Source organism: Trachypithecus francoisi, unplaced genomic scaffold (genome assembly GCF_009764315.1).
Source record: "Trachypithecus francoisi isolate TF-2019V2 unplaced genomic scaffold, Tfra_2.0 Lachesis_group2, whole genome shotgun sequence".
Classification (NCBI taxonomy): Eukaryota; Metazoa; Chordata; class Mammalia; order Primates; family Cercopithecidae; genus Trachypithecus; species Trachypithecus francoisi.
The window spans coordinates 37980546-37995668 of NW_022681465.1; positions in this window are offsets into that span (position 1 = coordinate 37980546).

Below are 15123 nucleotides of genomic sequence, written 5' to 3' on the forward strand. Positions count from 1 at the left end.
TACCAGGTACTGTGCATTGGGGAAAGGGAAATGATCAGACATTTTGGAGATTACTGGACACTGGCTCTGAGCTGACGTTGATTCCAGGGGACACAAAATGTCACAGTGGTCCTCCAGCTAAAGCAGGGACTTTGGAGGTCAAGAAATTAATGAAGTTTTAGCTCAGGTTTTACTTACAGTGGGTCCAGTGGGTCCCTAGACTCTTCCTGTGGTCATTTCCCCAGTGCTAGAATGCATAATTGGCATAGACATACTTAGCAGCTGGCAGAGCTCCCACATTGGCTCCCTGACTGGTTGGGTGAGGGTTATTATGATGGGAAAGGTCAAATGGAAGCCAGTAGAGCTGCCTCTACCTAGAAAAATAGTAAATGAAAAACAATATCACATCCCTGGAAGGATTGCGGGAATTACTACCACCATCAAGGGAAGATTCCCACCCCATCCCATTCAACTTTCCCATTTGGTCTTGAAGAACGACAGTAGATTATCATAAGCTTAACCAAGTGATGACTTCAGTTGCAACGGCTGTACCAGATGTGGTTTCATTGCTTGAGAAAATTAACACATCTCCTGGTACCTGGTATGCAGTCATTGACTTGGCAAATGCCTTTTTCTCCATTCCTGTTCATAATGCTCACCAGAAGCAATTTGCCTTCAGCTGGCAAAGCCAGCAATTACCTTTACTGTCCTACCTCAAGGGTATATGAACTCTCTGGCTTTGTGTCATAATCTTATTTGGAGAGAACTTGATTACTTTTCACTTCTGCAAGATATCACACTGGTCCATTACATTGATGATATTATGCTAATTGGATTCAGTGAACAAAAAGTAGCAAATACACTGGACTTCTTGGTGAGACATTTGTGTGCCAGACGATGGGAAATAAATCTGACTAAAATTCAGGGATGTTCTACTTCAGTAAAATTTCTAGGGGTCCAGTGGTGTGGGGCCTGTTAAAACATTCCTTCTAAGGTGAAGGATAAGTCACTGCATTTGACCCCTCCTACAACCAAGAAAGAAGCACAATGCCTAGTGGGCCTATTTGGATTTTGGAGGTAACACATTCCTCATTTGGGTGTGTTACTCTGGCACATTTTTTGAATGACTCAAAAGGCTGGCAGTTTTGAGTGGAGTCCAGAACAGGAGAAGGCTCTGCAACAGGTCCAGGCTGCTGTGAAAGCTGTTCTGCCACTTGGGCCATATGACCCAACAGATCCAATGGTGCTGGAGGTGTCAGTGACAGATCCCTATCTCACTGTTGGGATGCTGTTTGGAGCCTTTGGCAGGCCCCCATCAGTGAATCACAGCAGAGGCCTCCAGAATTTTGGAGCAAGGCCCTGCCATCTTCTGTGGATAACTACTTTCCTTTCGAGAGACAGCTCTTGGCCTGTTACTGGGCTTTGGTGGAAACTGAACGTTTAGCTATGGGTCATCAAGTCATCATGTGACTTGAACTGCCTATCATGAACCAGTGCTTTCTGATCCATCTGGCAATAAACTGGGGTGTGCACAGCAACATTCCATGATCAAATTGAAGTGGTATATATGTGATTGGGCTCAAGCAGGTGATGAAGGCACAAGTAAGTTACATGAGGAAGTGGCTCAAATGCCCAAGTAAGTTACATGAGGAAGTGGCTCAAATGGAAGTGAGTCCACCCCTGCTACCCCAGCCTGTACTGATGGCCTCATAGGAAATTCCCTATGATAAGTTGACAGAGAAAGAGAAGACTAGGCCCTGTTTCACAGATGGTTCTGCACTATATACAGGCACCACCCGAAAGTGGACAGCTGCAGCACTACGGCCCCTTTCTAGGACATCCCTGAAGGACAGTTGTGAAGGAAAATCTTCCCAGTAGGCAGAAATTCAATCAGTGCACCTGGTTGTGCATGTTGCATGGAAGGAAAAATGGGTCAGATGTACAATTATATACTGATTCATGGGCTGTAGCCAATGGTTTGACTGGAAAGTCAAGGACTTGGAGGAAGCATGATTGGAAAATTGGTGACAGAGAAATTTGGGGAAGAGGTATGTGGATGGATCTCTCTGAGTGTTCAAAAACTGTGGAGATATTTGTACCCCATGTGAGTGCTCACCAATGGGTGACCTCAGCAGAGAAGGATTTTAATAATCAAGTGGAGAGGATGACTCGTTCTGTGGACACCACTCAGTCTCTTTCCCCAGTCACCCTGTCATCGCCCAATGGGCCCATGAACAAAGTGGCCATAGTGTCAGGGATGGAGGTTACTCATGGGTTCAGTAACATGGATTTACACTCACCAAAGCTGACCTGGCTATGGCCACTGCTGAGTGCCCAATTTGCCAGCAGCAGGGACCAACATTGGGTCCTTGATATGGCACCATTCCTTGGGGTGATTGGCCAGCTACCTGGTGGCAGGTAGATTATATTGGACCTCTTCCATCATGGAAAGGATAGAGGTTTCTCCTCACTGGAATAGACACTTACTCCAGATATGGGTTTGCCTATCCTACACATAATGCTTCTGCCAAGACTACCATTCGTGGACTCACAGAATGCCTCATCCACCGTCATGGTATTCCACACAGCATTGCCTCTGACTAAGGCACTCACTTTACAGCTAAAAAAGTGCAGCAGTGGGCTCATGCTCTTGGAATTCACTGACCTTAGCATGTTCCCCATAATCCTGAAGCAGCTGGAATGACAGAACACTGGAATGGCCTTTTGAAGTCACAGTTTTAGGTGACAATACTTTGCAGGACTGGGGCAAACTTCTCCAGAAGACCATGTATGCACTAAATCAGCATGGAATATATGATACTGTTTCTCTGAGAGCCAGGATTCACAGGTCCAGGAATCAGGGGGTGGAAGTAGAAGTGGCACCACACAGCATCACCCCTAGTGGTGCACTAGCAAATTTTTTGCTTCCTGTCCCCGTGAAATTATGTTCTGCTGGCCTAGAGGTCTTAGTTCCGGAGGGAGGAATGCTACCATCAGTAAACACAACGATTCCATTAAACTAAAAGTTAAGATTGCCACCTGGACACTTTGGGCTCCTCCTACCTTTAAGTCAACAGGCTAAGAAGGGAGATACAGTGTTGGCTAGGGTGACTGAGCAGGACTATCAAGATGAAATCAGTCTACTACTCCACAATGGAGGTAAGGAAGATTATACATGGAATACAGAGATCCATCTGGTGTCTCTTAGTATTACCATGCCCTGTGGTTAATATCAATGAGAAACTACAAAAGCCCAATCCAGGCAGGACTACAAATGACATACACCCTGCAGGAATGAAGGTTTGGGTCTCTCCACCAGGAAAAATACCACAACCTGCTGAGGTGCTTGCTGAAGGCAAAGGGAATACAGAATGGGTAGTAGAAGAAGGTAGTCATCAATACCAGCTATGACCACATGACCAGCTGCAGAAACAAGGACTGTAATTGTCATGAGTATTTCCTCCCTCTTTTGTTAAAAACATGTTTGTGCATGTATACCCTTGTACTAAGAAAATAAGTTCATTTTATTTCCTTTTTCCTAAAATAAATTCAGGTAATCTGAGATTTATTGACTTCACATCAGTGTTTAACTTTATGTAATCGTATTTGGGTTGGGAATTGGTATATTTCCGGTTGTATGAAGGATATTTGTATTATGTTAAGCGTAATTATGACCTTATCATTTTCTTTATCTAAAGATTATGTATGATCTCAGGAGACGTGTATGGGTTCAAGTTGAGAAAGGGTGGACTTGTGATGGTTAATACTGAGTGTCAACTTGATTGAAGGATGAGAAGTATTGATCTTGGGTGTGTCTGTGAGGGTGTTGCCAAATGAGAGCAACATTTGAATCAGTGGGCTGGGAAAAGCAGACCCACTCTTAGTTTGAGTAGGCACCATCCAAGCAGCTGCTAGTGTAGCTAGAATATAAAGCAGGCAGAAAAATGTGAAAAAAATTAGACTGGCCTAGGCTCCCAGCCTACATCTTTCTCCTGTGCTGGATGCTTCCTGCCCTCGAACATCAGATTCTAAGTTCTTCAGTTTTGGGACTCAGACTGGCTCTCTTTGGCCCTCAGCTTGCAGACAGCCTATCGTGGGACCTTGTGATCATGTGAGTTAATATGTAATAAACTTTACTCTCTCTATATATATCCTATCAGTTCTGTCCCTCTAGAGAACCCTAACTAATACATTATTGGACAATAATTATTGGACAGCTGGATTTATCTGAAACAAAAGTACTTTCCAATAGAAAAATGGCAGGCTCTAATAATTCCTATGTCTTCTTGATAATTTGGTTTTCATGAAAAGTCTCAGAGTGACATCGAATAAGCATGCATTGTTTAAACAGGAGATCAGGGTTTTAAGTCCTACTTCTAGTATTTTTATTTCTGTAATTTGGACTGTTCATTTAATATTTCTGGGTCCCAATTTTTTAATTTCTAAAATTTAAACTACAAGGTGTTGTAAGTATTATAGATTAAAATAACAGGTGAATTTTACCCCCCTAAAATGTAAAGAAAACTGTAATAGTATAGTATTTCCAAAAAAAGTATCTGACCAAAAATTTATGATTTACATTCAACTCATTTCTACCATAAATACCATGAGAAAATGAGATTCCTAAATGTTATTTTCCTATTAAAAATGAGAGATTATCACCATTTCCCTTTTGTGGAAATACTATATTATTTTCATTGATTTTTTTCATTTAAAGTTATTTAAAAGCAATTTTACAAGTACAGATATGAGACTTTGCTATTTTGTAGCACTGATAGAATTTCTGTATAAGCCAAATTAACTCAATGGGAAATAATAGGTTCTGAATTTAAGTGATTTATCTTTTTCTCTGAATAAGAGTGACAAGAAACTGATAATTTATAGCAAAAGAAAATTATGGGAGATACCCTGGCTGTTTCTGTCAAGAATAAAATATAAGTTTATAGAAACATCAGTTATTGAATAGAACAAAAATGTATTGAAAAATCCTACTACATGTCAAATGACTACATGATATTAAGGGATTTCTGTGAGGAATTTGCTTTCTGCGCAGAGAAGAGACAGAGCCTGGGGGTTAGCAAATTTAGAATAAAATATAATATAGTAAGGAAAGAATGAAGAAAGTGTCAAAGAGAAGTATAATTAAATGAACTGAGGATTAAAAGGTCCCCAGACCAGGGCTGAAGCTTGACCATAGGTGGCGCCTGAAAAGGCACTATAGGTATAGAACATTTTAGGCTATACATAATAGGTTGAGAAATTTGTTTGTGGTTAAGATCATGGATGGGAAGGAGAGCTACTTTGAGGGAGTAATACCATTTTATCTAGAAGGGAAACAAGATTTGAAGTATAGGATTCTGACCACGTTTTGATAATCAGACTTGTAAATGGCTTGAAGCACAGAAAACTAGTAATACTATAGTAAATATGAGGTAGAATGTGTAGAAAACTAGTAGTAGTACAATAAAGTAAGGTTGGGATTATATTGCTGAGACTTAAGGGAAACCTTTGAGTTCTTTGAATTTGGAAGTAATAAAGTATGAACTGGATTTTAGGAAATTTTATTTGGCTATTTTCAGAAAGACAAGTTAAATGGGCCAGAGTAGGCCAGGCCAAAACATAATAAGGTTCTCCTCTTGAGTACTAGCACAGAAAACAGACAAAGTGGGTGGAACAGACACGATAGAGAAAGAAACTACAAAAGTTGTCAACTGATTGATTTTCAGGGTGAGGGAGGAGGAAGCGTCAAACATAATTATAAGGTTAGCAGACAGAAGGATGATAACAGGTAAATGGAAATGGGACTGTCAAGAAGATGATTTGCTTTTGGGCAAGGAACACTGGGTGCTGTTTTGATTAGAGTTTAGATAAATTGAAATGCCACAAAGGGTAGAAATCATAGTTTAGACTTGCTTTAGAAGTGTCAAAAGTTACCCCTCTGAGTCCTCTATACAATAGCAGCTCCATTTTCTAAAAGTGTATAGTTAGGAAATAACACTCTAGGAAAACAGCTGAGGACCTTCACAGCCCTGAGTCACGTGATTGCCAGTGAAGCCTAACCCTCCAAGAGTGCTGTTGATTGAACGAGTTCAGATCAAATCAGTTCATACTGAAAGCAGAGAGCCGCACAGATCACAGAGCAAGACAGATATGTCCAGTCCACTCAAATACTTTGTTTCTCATATTATCCCAACAAATTTCAGGTAACTTTTAGAATGTTATCACTGCCTGTGGTTGTATTCAGGTGTAACCACAGAAAATATTGAATAGAATCAATTTAAAACATTTAAAGCTAATAATTATAGACTTTCTCATCCACACCAAAATATTTTATTTTAAATGGGGGTGGTGAGGGTGTCATGACCTTTTATATTGAAAGGTGCGTAATTATAGCTGTATTGTTCAAAAACAAAAAACAACTATGAAAACTCTCAGGACTACCTAAGCAACCCTTTTCTTTGTGAAGAAGATAGATACAGAGATAGAGATAGATAAACACACGTACATACCTGTATGATTTTCTGTCAGCAAAACCAAGTTAGGTTGAGTCAAACAGGAAGCTGCCCTTTTGCAGGCAACATGGAAAGATATGAGATCTAATTATATTAACTACAGGTGGTAAAGAAATACTCTTCCTGGATTACTAGTGTCTCCTAAGATAATTGAAAATCCAGAAGCATATCCTCACAATTTAATCTATTCACTTAAAACATATTCATGGTTGTCTCGTCTCAGAAGACAAACAACACAGAGCAATATTCTTCTTCCTAAGCAGCAATATTCTCGGTATTCACGAAGACAGCTTCCTGTCATATGCATTTTATCTCTCCCAAGGTTAAAGAATATTTTATCCAATGGGTTAATTAATACTTAGTTTCCCTTCCTTTTGCATAGTTTTTCCTACAACTATCCTTTCCCTGTCATCTGTATACTTAAGCTGACATTTGTGCTCTTTTTCCTCTGTTCTCCTCTATAATTGTGTACTATTTTTAAGTCCATGTGGTACACAGTCCACCTTTTTCAGAATGTCTTGTGCCTCCATTCCTACATTATATCACAGCACTTGCATTAGTCGAAGTTGATTAGAATTGTAGAGAGGATCAATATTTCCAAGTCACCATGCCTATAGCTTGGAGTAACTGTCATTCAGGTGATCACTGATGCCTATATAATTTTTGGGTCAGTACATCCTAAACAACAAAGGACATGAAATAATTAAATAGCAAGGTCCATTGCCAAACCGTATTTAACATAGCTTAACAGGGAACATGCCATGACAACTGCGTTTCTGTTTAACAGCAATTCCGTATTTTTATTAAAGAAACATTCTGGAGTTTCTTGTGACTTTTGTTTAAGATAAAAAGTAAAAAATAACTCCCTTTTCTACCTGCTATGTTATAGTTCTACTGACACTATAGCATAGCAATTCAGTACAATAAGGCACTCAGGATATACACACACACACGCACAGAAATTATTCCAGAAATAGCAAATAAATGGCAATAGACATCCTACAGAACACACTGGAGGAAGCAACTTTCATCAGCAATAAAAGTGATAAAACAGATATGGTGAAAATGAACTTTGAATAAAGTTCATGAGCCAGGCATGGGAGTAAGAACCCTGATTAAAAGTACAAAGATTCATATAAATCGTAAGTGGCCAGAAATAGCACAGGAAAAGAACAATATACAGAACACATGACAACCTGAGAGGAAGAATCCAGATAAAAATAGAGAAAAAGAATCTTGGTCATATCAGGGCTCTTCTGAAAGGCTCCAGGATTGATGTCATAACAACCTGTATCATGGTTGTTTTGAGAGAGCTGCTCATAACAACTGAATATTAAAATGTGGACAGATCTCATCACAATATAGGTTGTGTCATTCTAAGCTAACTCCTTGTTTTTCTTAATAAAATCTCTATTTAAAAAAGGGAGAATACTTTTAAGCTTGTGCTAGATATGTGGACTGGGTGACCCATGTCAGTTTACTGCAGTAAAGACTTTTATGCTGAGGTTAGATAATACTAGGTAAATTGCACTCAACACAGAATGTTGCTTTAAAAGGTCATAATTCCATCTGAAAGCAATGAACTTATTTCAAGTATATATTACAGGAATATCTAGATCCATGGCACTCAAAATGTTAAATCTGCAAGCCAAGCAAGGTGGCTCATACCTGTAATCCCTAAACTTTGGGAAGCTGAGGCAGGAGGATTGCTTGACACCAGGAATTCCAGAGCAGCCTGGGCACCACAGCAAGTCTCTGTCTCTAAAAAAAAAAAAAATTTAAATTAGTCAAGCATGGTGGCATGGACCTGTAGTCCCAGCTACTTAGGAGGCTGAGGTAAAGGATCACTTGAGCCCAGGACTCCAAGTCTGCAGTAAGCTATGATCACACCACTGTACTTCAGCCTGGGTGACAGATAAGACCCTGTCTCTAAAAAAAATAATAAATAGATAGATAATGTTAATTTTTGCAAGCAAAAGATTATGTAGAGAGCACTGAAAATTATTTATATCTTACTTATACATCTAAAATGATATAGATAGCTCAAGAATTTAACATAAATGTTAGATATAAATTTATTATTTCCTTCAACCAGTATTGATCATTTTGTTACTGACACATTTTAAGTTTCATGTCTTCAAATATTAGTTTTCTCTCTTCATTAGATGTTTTTCAGTCTCTTTAATTATCTCTTCAAGCAAGTATTCACCTTTTAGTACTTGGAATGTTGTATTATCCAAACATCTCTTTGTTACTGCACCTGAGCCTGAATGCTATATCTATTTGCAAGTTTCTCCTAGCCAGCTCATCTATCTGGTCATCTAAGACACCTCAAATCCTTTGTTAATACTGTTGGGAGTAAATAAATAATCAAATCTACATAGATATTTAGGGTATTTACTTACCTTCCATACTCTACCTACTGGACTAAATAATTGTCCTTTAAATCAAATTAATGAAAGATAATCACATCTCCCACCCTCCCCCTGCTGAACTATCTCCAAGTTATTACTTATGGAGCATTAATTCATATCTTTATTTTTTCAACAAATATTCATTCAGCATTTACTAGGTTCTTAAAATTCTCCTAAATACAAGTTAGTGCAAAGATAGCTGAAATACATATTGCTCTCGAACAGCTCATAACTGAGTATAAAACATCCAAATTTTGCTTAATGCAAATATTGAACCACATCCTTGATGAAACCGAGAGCTATTGAACATGTATACCTAATCCAGATGATGATAGCAAAATTGAGTAAAATGAGTAGGAAGGTAGAAATGGAAACCAGTACTTGGCCAGATCATTGAAGACCTGAATATACTTTTTGTTGAAAAAGAAAATAAGAGAAATCAGATGTATTTTGGAAGATGAGGGAATTCAAACTGCAATGGAAAGACTTCACAGTATAGCCTATTGGGGAAGCCAACGAGTGCACTTTCTGTGGTCGGGTAAGATAGGCACAAAGGCAGTGGTTTGGGAAACAGCAATTGTCAATTAGACTAGAAGCAAGCTCTGTGGGTTCTTTATTTTCAAACAATTCAGTAATTTTATCAGTAGCAAAAACAGTTTTTAAAAATTTATTATCTCTGTGAGCTGGGTCAGAGGTACAGATCTCAGGAATTAAGACTACTCACCTAATCTCTGCACTATCCAATCTCCTCTCTGGAAGGCATTTTTAAAATAATAAAATAAAAATGAGCTTTCTTGTTAGTGTGTTTCCTCAAGCTCATCCCATTTCAATTCACACATGAAAAGTCTGTGACATGGATAGCATACTCTGAGCTATGTGAAGCAAACACACACACACACACACACACACACACACACACACACAAAAGTAAGAAGAAGAAAAAAATAGCAGAAAAGTACCCATTTCCCAGACTGCCAATCCAATATTTCTCTTTGGAATCATTGTAGATAACTCTCTGTGGTAAAAGCCATCTGTTTTTGGCCAATAAACAGGAAATAACAAAATGTAAGTAGGGAAGGTTGTCTTATTAAATACTTTGGGAGAAATAAGCTTTCAGTTTTGCTAATGACAAAAGAACAAATAAAACAGGTTAGCATTGTTTCAGAACTATTTCCCACTCTGGGTACCTTGAGATCATAAAGTAAAACTCCAGTTAAAAATTAAAATACTATAGTTAGAAAAAAAAAGAAAATAAGTTGTAATTAACACTTTAAAAATAAAAATAATCTTCAATTATTATTAAATATTCTAATAAACATTACTATTAAACATTTTAAAACCTCAACCTATATAGATCTACATAGAATACCTGCTCATTTTGGATTATATAAATGTTATTTAACTCTTTGTTTTGTAAATACAAATATATGCAAAAATACAATATGTTTTTATGGAAACAATTTGGTAATTTATGGTCAGATACTTTACTTTTATACTTTTCAATAAATAGATCAACAGCTTATCCCTTTGAGATTAAATAAATACCAACTTTTGAAATATTTTTTTTTCCTTGAAGAGGACTCCTTATAGACACAAAGATTTAAGCTTATTTCCAGAGCTATGATACTTCTATTGTGATACAATAGTGAAATAAAATTACATGCTAGATATTTGGCCTACAAAGGAGCAACTTTATGCCAAAGTATTCATTCAACAATTGTGTTTGCTTAAATTGGAATTGGGTTTACCAAGCCTCATCAGCATAATGCACACTAAACTCTTGAAAGAGAACTACAATCAAAGCAAAACTAGATTTAATTTTGGCTTTGTTCTCATTTGCCCTCTTTATATAAAATTGAAGGAATAATTATAAGAGATAATGTGAAATAGATCCTTTAACAATTAGGTAAAATCATTAAAGTAAAAAGGAAAAGAAAGTCAAATAAAGCCTACTTATTCAGCACAGAGGTGTGTGTGTTTGTGTGTGTCTGTGTGTGAATAGATGTGTGAGCAAAAGGTAAAGAATGGAGACAGATTTTTTTTGTAAGAAATTAAAGTATGCTTATACATGGAAATAAAACTAATGAATTACTATTTTCTGAATAACTAATTTTGTTTTAGACTATATATGTGTTAAACACAATTTCATAGTGAGGTTAAATCATCCAGAATCTTATGCATAAATTTATTAACTCAACAAACATTCATTAAGCACCTGTACCAGCCAGATAATCTGAAAGACAGTGTATGTGGTCTTTATGATGTAAAAACTTATTTTGGCGGGGTGCGATGGCTCATGCCTGTGGTTCCAGCACTTTGGGAGGCCGAGGTGCACCCACCAAGGTGGATCACCTGAGATCAGGAGTTCCATACCAGCCTGACCAACATGGTGAAACCCCATCTCTACTAGAAATACAAAAATTAGCCAGTCGTGGTGGCAGGTGCCTGTAATCCCACCTGTTCGGGAGACTGAGGCAGAAGAATGGTTTGAACTCGGAAGGCAGAAGTTGCAGTGGGCCAAGATTGCACCACTGCACTCCAGCCTGGACAAGAAGAGTGAAACTACATCTCAAAAAATAAAAATAAAAAATTAAAAAAACTGTTACTTTTATTATTATAATTCTTTCTGGCCATTACTGGTGCAAACACAGTTCCTGCTGCTCTCTACAATTATGTGTGGTGTCCACACAAATAGTGTGTATAACATCTCAATTTTTCTGACTTGGAAACCAACACAGGAACTGATTTCTCCATAAACACGTGCCCTTCTCCACCCTCTCCATTCCCTGCTAACCCTCACTACTCAAAATACTTGGTTTAATGGCTTGTCTTTTGTTCTGGGATTAGAATACCTTTGTGTTAGAGAATGACAATGAGAATGGAAAAAAACAATGAAGGGCTATGGGGGGAAGGATAAATAGGTGGAGAACAGGGACTTTTAGGGCAGTGAAACTATTCTGTAATGGCGGATCCATTATGCGGTTGTCAAAACCCACAGAATGTATAACACAAAGAGTAAACCCTAATATAAACTATGGACTTTAGTTAACAAAGCGGAGATACAATCTCAGTTGCCAGTGTCACCATGCTTTCCAGAGCAAGATCCACTATTCTAACAAAAGAGAGCCAGCAGGGCTAGCTTTATGGGCCAGGGACCTGTGCAGTTAACCATTTGTTGGTTGAATGCTCTGCTATTACCAGCTTAAAATTCTTAATAATTTTATCTTTGATCTTGTTTTTTCTAAGTAAAGTCTTTGGGACAATGGAGCATGCAGCATGAGTAGGGGAGATGCCAGTAGGCAATAGACATACACAGGCTCAAGCCAACAGGCATGGAGGACAGCAGGCAGTAGGCAGTGGACACCCAGAACAGTTGCCCCAGCTGCCTGTGTGCCTGCCCATGCCTGGGGAAGTCCTGGGGACAGGGGTTGTTCCAATGGGACCTACAATAGCAGCACCAGCCACCAGAGATGGCCACAGCCTGGATCAAAACACCATAGGATCGTTGTCTAGGAGAGCACCAGTGTGCTCCATAGGAGGGAACTTGACCATTCATTCTCAAAGCCTCACCTGTGGTATTTGCTCAAATGGAACCAACTAGTGTGAGGTCTAGGACAAAAACTGCTGGCCCTTAGGGACTAGATTTTGCAAGTAAATTACTACAGAATGTAAGGGTAGATATGGACATTACAACAGAGCATATGTAAGAATTAGAATTATTCAAGGTGTTCACATTCTATTTTTGAAAGCTGCTTCAACATGGTGAAGCAAATATCACAGGCTAAAGACATAGAAATTAAATATAAAAATTGTTACATTCAGTGGGAAAAAAATGCTACATTCATATGATGCTTCAAAATTAATTATAAAATTCACTATACAAGTAACTTTTTTATGTAATTGGAAGATAAACTATAGAATGCATAACCAGGCCTTTTGAATTACATGCAGGCCATGAAGCCACATTGAGTTTCTTACACAACTTTCATAACTTACAGATGTCAAAGGAAACATTAAAATATTATTATATGAATTTAAATCCAAAATTAAATTCAGACTTACATGAAACCAATTTGCATGAAGAGTTAAATCTTTTTAGAAAAATTGCTCATGAGACTAATCAACTGTAGATGTACTAAAAGGTGACATAGTCTGTAAAATACACCTAGCTGCTCCAGTAAAAATTCCATAATCAGAGAAATTCCCCTAGATATTTAAACATAAAAATTACTTGTGATCTTACATGTGCCAAGAGTATCTGGTGTTGCTTTCAATTATATTAATAAAAAATGAAGTTGTTAAAAGTATAAATTTTGGTGACTGATAAATGAATTTTCATCAAAGGAAACCAGAATAATTTTAAGATCAGTCAAGATGAATCATTAACAAAGTATTATTATATTATACAAAAGGTTGACACTAAAAATGATTTTGTAAGTTTCAACTTTATGTTGTTATGCATGTATTACCATTACCCCATTACATTTCATAAATAATAAGAGATTTTCAAAGCCAAAGGGGTTTATCCATAAGACATTTCTAAAGGAAAAGGTTTCATCCACATTTTGTTACTTTTAACTTCACTCTTTTTTCTTGCTTTTTGGCCAAGGAAACTGCATTTTTATTTTGCAAGAGCCCCACAAATTATGTAATGGTCCCAACTCAGGCATGCCCTCATGAATAATGATAAATTTAAGCATAACCTGAAGCATCCCATATGTGCATGCTTTAGACCAGCTCATTATAAAGAGCCTCCCTGGTGCTAGGGAAGAGGAAGGGCACTGCTCCTCTCTTCCTTACACAGGGGCATGTATTCATTCTGCAAGTATTTGTTGATGGCATACTGTGCCAAACACTATGCTAGCCTGTAGGATATGGGAATAAGATAGGCATAAAGTCCTGTGCTCAGAGAACAGTCTGGCGGAAGAGGTAGACAATTCACAAGTAAGCAAACAAATATGCACTTTCCAATTATAATCGATGTCATGCAGAATACTAATTATTACAACAGAGAATAAATGTGGCAAGCAATTTAGATAGAAGTGAGGAAAAGCCTTTCTAAGGAGATCTGACATATATGTGAAGCCTACTGCAGGCAGAGGGAACAGAATGTGTGAGGACCCTGAGGCTAGAAAGGGTATGGCATATTCAAAATCTAAAAGAACCATTGGTAGCTTAAGCTTATTGAAAGGTGGGGAGTACAGGTCAAGGTTAGTTTGTGGATATATGGAGGGGCCACATAATGCAGACCTTCGTAGGCCATGAGACACATTTGGATCTTGTATGTGCAGTGGAAAGCAATGGAGAGGTTTTAAGCAGAGGAGTGATATTATAATTTTTGTTTTTCAAATGACCCTTGCTGTTGAAATATAGAAGACATGATTACAGTGGATCCAAAAAGGGCCCAGTTGGGAACATCTTACCACAATCCCAATGAGAGACACTGATGGTTCAGAGAGAGCAGATAGCAGTGGAATTACAGGGAAGTTATGACTTTTGAGGTGTATTTCCTGAAATACCATTTGGTATGTAGAGAATTCAAGTGAGAAAGGGACCAAAAGTGGCTACAAGTTTGCAGACTGAGCAGGTGTGTAAATACTGATCTTATTTAGTGGAAAGCAGGCTAGGGTGTGGACTAAGGAACTTAGGTTACCATGTACCACAGTAAAAAAAACCATGCACACAAGGGAACTTTGTGTTGACTTTAATTTCATTTTGCTATGGTAATTGTACCAGTTTGTACATTGTTAATGTCTATGAACTCTCTGACCCTGAAAAATTGGTCAATTAAAAATTATTTTTCTTTGTAAAACCTTTCTCCCTTATATAATTAATATACATGGCATCTCTTATTCTATTTACATTTCCCAATTATATTGGGAAATCTCATTTTTAAAACCACCCCCAATAGCCAGGAAAAATAACAACAACAAAATTCAGGAAGCTGCCCTATTGTTGTTCCCACAAAATTTAATAAAATTAAATATGAGTAAATTAGGCTGCTACTTTAAACTGGTCAAGACTTGACCTAGCATATGGTTCTTTCAAATTCAGTAAAGGAGTAAGTTAATTAGTTTATGCGTTTGTAGAGATCTCCTTTATATCAATTAGTTTTTCTTCATTTAGTACAGTTTCTTCTTCATAAAGCTTTCTTCTTAAGAGACAATATATTCTTTATGCCTAGGTTTTTGACGAGTCTGTAAATCTACTTTATTAAG